Raw genomic sequence first — 5,014 nt, 5'->3', positions numbered from 1 at the left:
AGCCCATAGATCCACCTGCTTTCCTGTCCAGTGAAAGTCCTAGGTCTCAGCTAGGATGGAGAAAGCATAGGCAACTTCATGGACATGGGAATCGGTGTCCATCCATGTCAGTATAGTTATATCTGTCATCAAACTCAGTAAAATACAAAATGCAGTCTTGACTAAGAAACACACTGAAAGCATGAGGCATTCCACACACATATGTAAATAGAGATCCCATGTGTAAAATAGGTGGGCATATGATTTTTGCCAGTGTTGGGGCTTCAGTTCAGGCCCTGGGAGCAGGCCTGACCTTGTAGTCTTTTTTTTTTTTTTTTTGGTCCGGTCGTGAGGCCTGAATTCTGTGCCTGGGCACTGTCCCTCAGCTCTTCAGCTCAAGGCTAGCGCTCTACCACTTGAGCCACAGCACCACTTCCGGCTTTTTTCTTTTTGCTTATGTGGTGCTGAGGAATTGAACCCAGGGCGTCAGGCATGCAAGGCAAGCGCTCTACCACTGAGCCACCTTCCCAGCCCTGACCTTGTTGTCTTTAAGGATGGTGATCTTCCCCTTTCCCCACAGTGCAACAAAGTTACCCAGACCTGAATTCAAATCCCAGCTCTGGCAATAAAATGGCGTGAATTCTGAGCGAGGGTGCTTCATTCATAATTTTTTATTTATTTATGTTTTTTTTTTGGCAAACCCAGGCCTTGAACTCAAGTCGAGGCAACACTGCCTTTAATGCAATGATCCTAGACTTTAGCCTCTGGACCTACAGATCATCCTTGGATCCTAGGAGCCCCAGGCTTGCAGGAAAAAAAAAAAAACGACCAGAAGGGGAAAAAAGCAGCAGGAATTTCCACCTCGTGCTTGTACGTTTATTTTCCTTTGCATAGTGACCATGTTGGTCTGAACCCAGCGGCCTACAGAGTGAAGGTGACCTGGCATGGCTGAAGGCCTGCTGGCTATCGGGGAAGTCACAGCCAACCGTGCAACGGAGGGCATGGGTTTGAATCCGGGTCAGCCCCCCTACATTGTGGGAATGGTGGAAGATCCTGAAGTACTCCTTTCCGGACCTAGGAAGTGTGGAATGTGATCATCTCATCCTTGAATTAGTAGTTCCGGCAGGATGAGAGTAGGAAATGATAAGCAAGACTCATGGGGTATCCATTATTTTTTATGAAGAGTTGATGAAGTGTGACAATAATCATCACAGTCAAGAAATGGAGGCATTGGGGAAGATCTGAGAATAGGTAGTCACATGGTAAATTGGATTCCATCACAGGTCGCCATGTCTCCTACTCTATTCAAATATGTACTTATTTGCATACTACCTTGAGCTTATAAATGGACAACAATTGTGCTCCCCATCACTCCGGGCCTTGATCTCAGGTCCTGGGAATGGCCTAGATCCTTAGTGGCTCACAGGCTGGTGTGCTCACATGGACCCATTCACCTATTGGGCCTGGTAGGCGCCAAGTTCAGATACCAGCAGTGCCAAAAGATTCATCCTGATGTCTGAAGCCAATCATTGCACCTGTTTTCCTTTCCTGTGCGAGTCCTGGGTCTCCTCTAAGATGGAAAATGCATGAGCCACCCTGTGACCATAGGAATAGGTTTTCATCCATGCCAGCCCCGTTATACCTGTCATCATATACTCAAGAACATACACAATACATCCATGAATAACACACAAAATGGAGAGGATAACTATCCTCAATGCAGGAGGAAGTCCACACATGGATGTGAATAGAAATCCCATGTTTCAATGATGCATTGAGGATTATTGTGGCCTCCCTAGGGCTAGATCTCAGTTCCTGGGAAAGGCCCAGCTCCTTAGTGGTTCACAGGCTGGTGTGCTCACATGGATCCATTGGGCAGTTGGGCCTCCTAGGCCCCAAGTTCGAATCCCAGCTCTGCCAAAAGTTCACCCTGATGTGAGAAACCAGTCGTTGCACCTGTTCTTCTGTGCTGTGCAAGTTCTGGGTCTCAGCTACGATGAAGAATGCATAGGCAACTCTCTACTCATGGGAATCAGTTGTCATCCAGGGCAGCACAGATATACCTGTTACCATACTCAATAAAATACACAATACATCTATGAATAAGATTCAAAATTAAAAAAAAACTACCTTGAAGGCAAGATGCATACCACCCCAGTATGGAAGTAGAGATCCTATGTTTAAAAGAGGTGGGCTTGTTATTTTGTCCAGTGCTGGGGCTTCAAATCAGGCCCTGGACCAGGCCTGACATTCTAGTCTTCAAGGATGGTGAGCTTCCCCTTTCCCCACAGTGCAATGGGGTTACCCAGATTTGAGTTCAAATCCCAGCACTGACAAAAGTTTCATCCTGATGTCAGAAGCCAGTCTTTGCACCTGTTTTCCTCTCATGTGGAAGTCCTTGGTCTCAGCTAGGATGGAGAATGAATGCATAGGCAACTCTGTAACCATGTGAACAGGTTGCCATCCATGTCAGCACAGTTATATCTGTCACCATACTCAGTAAAATACACAATACCTCCATGAATTAGACACAATTTAAGGAGAAGTGCGCCGAACACAAGATGCTATCTACACCAATATGTTAATACAGATCTTGTTTCAATTATAAATTTATGCCTATCCTGGCTCTCCCTGGGGCTCGATGTCAGGTCCTGGGAATGGCCTAACTCCTCAGCTGCTCACAGGCCAGTGTCCTCCCCTTGACCCTTTTACCAATTGGGACTGCTAGGCTTTGAGTTCAAATCCCAACTCTGCCAAAACATGAATGCTTCTTTCAGAAGCCCATTGTTGCACCTGTTTTCCTGTGCTGTGAAGTCCTGGGTCTCAGCTAGGACACAGTATGCTATATAGGCAACTCTATACACATTGGAATAGATTGTCATCCATATCAGCAAAGTTATATCTGTCATGATCTGCAATAAAATACAAAATGCATCCCTGATTAAGACACAAAATAAAGAGAATAACTACACTGAATGCATGATGCATTCCACACATGTAAGTAAATAGAGATCATCTCTGTAAATTATGAATTTATAACAATAATGGCCCCCACCAGGGCTCAATCTCAGGACCCGGGATGGACCTAACCCTCTATTGGCTCAGAGGCTGGTGTACTCACCATAACCCATTCACCGCTTTGGTTTTCTAGGCCTTGAGTTCAAATCCCAGCACTGTCAAAAGATGAATACTGATGTGAGAAGCCAAGTGATCCTCCTCTTTTCCTTTGCGGTGAAAGTCCTGCTTCTCAGCTAGGAATGGAGCATGCTATATAGGCAACTTTATAGCCATGTGAACAGGTTGACATCCATGTCTGCACAGTTATACCTGTGACCATACTCAGTAAAATACACATTACTTCCATGAATTAGACACAAATTAAGGAGAAGTGCACTGACCTCAAGATGCTGTCCACACATGTATATAAATAGAGGTCCTATGTTTAAATTATGAATTTATGCCTATCCGGGCCCTCCCTGGTGCTCAATGTCAAGTCCTGGAAACGGTCTAGCTCCTCAGTTGCTCACAGGCCAGTGTCCTCACCTTGACCCTTTCGCCAAATGGGCCTGCTAGGTTCTGAGTTCAAATCACAACACTGCCAAAACATGAATCCTGATGTGAGCAGTACATCAGTTCACCTTCTTTCCGGCCCTGTGAAAGTCCTGGGTCTCATCTAGGATGGACAAGGCATAGGCAACTCTATAGACATGTGAATAGGTTGTCATGCATGTCAGCACATTTATATCTGTCATCATACACAATAAAATACAAAATGCATCTCTAATACACAGAATAAAATAAATAACTACACTGAAAACATGATGCATTTCACACATGTATGTAAATAGAGATCCTATGTGTAAAATAGGTGGGCATATGATTTTTGCTAGTGTTGGGGCTTCAATTCAGGCACTGAGAGCAGGCCTGAACTTGTACTCTTCAAGAATGGTGATCTTCCCCTTCCCCCACAGTGCAACAGAGTTACCCAGACCTGAGTTCAAATCCCAGCTAAGGCAGTAAAATGGGGTGAATTCGGAGCTAGGGTTCTTCCTTCACAATTTTTTTTAACAGACTCAGAGCTTGAACTCAAGTCGTGGCAACTCTGCTTCAGTTCCAATCATCCTGGGCTGCAGCCTCTGGACCTACAACTCATCGCATCCTAGGACCCCAGGGCTTGCAGAGAAAAAAAGCCACGAAGGGGAAAAAAAAGTGGCAGGAAGTTCGATCTGGCGCTTTTTATGTTCATTTTCCTTTGCATGGTGACCATGCTGGGTCCGAACTCGGCGGCCTGCAGAGTGAAGGTGACCTGGGCTTCCGTTCAGGCCCTGGGAGCAGACCTGACCTTGTAGTCTTCAAGAATGGTGAGCTTCCCCTTCACCCACTGTGCTATAGTGTTACCCAGATCTGAGTTGGAATCCCAGCTGTGGCAGAAAAAATGGTGCTAATTCTGGGCTAAGGTGGTTTATTATTTATTATTTTTATTTTATTTTATTTTTTGCCAACCAAGGGATTTGAACTCAGTTCATGGCAACTCTGCCTCAGCTTCGATCACTTTAGGCTGGTGGGCTGCCATGGGCGCATAGCCGATCCTGTGATCCTAGGCCCTGAAGCCTTGCAGGAGATAAAAAAAAAAAAAAAAACACACTGGAAAATAGCTGCGGGATGGATTTTTTACATTTTATTCCTTTGCATGGTGACCAACCTGGGTCTGAATGACAAAGCTACAAGTTTACTTCACTTAGCATTGGCCAAGGCTAGCGGGCTATCGTGGAAGCCACAGGCCCATATGTCATCGAAGGCCCTAATATTGAATCCTGGTCCTGACACCTACCAGTGGGGAGATTTCCCAAGAGACTTGTTCCTATGCACGGGAATAACGATGGAATGTTTGCAAACTCATGAATGTATAAGTTTCTGCGGGCATCGGTCCAATCTAAAATGGGATGCAATGATCCTAGGAAGCTGATTGATCTTAATGAATGGTTTATTAAGCATGAAAACAATACTACTCCTTCAATGGCAGCATAATAATACA

Source organism: Dipodomys spectabilis, unplaced genomic scaffold (genome assembly GCF_019054845.1).
Source record: "Dipodomys spectabilis isolate Male_0828 unplaced genomic scaffold, ASM1905484v1 ptg000172l, whole genome shotgun sequence".
Classification (NCBI taxonomy): Eukaryota; Metazoa; Chordata; class Mammalia; order Rodentia; family Heteromyidae; genus Dipodomys; species Dipodomys spectabilis.
This window is presented reverse-complemented; position numbering follows the sequence as displayed.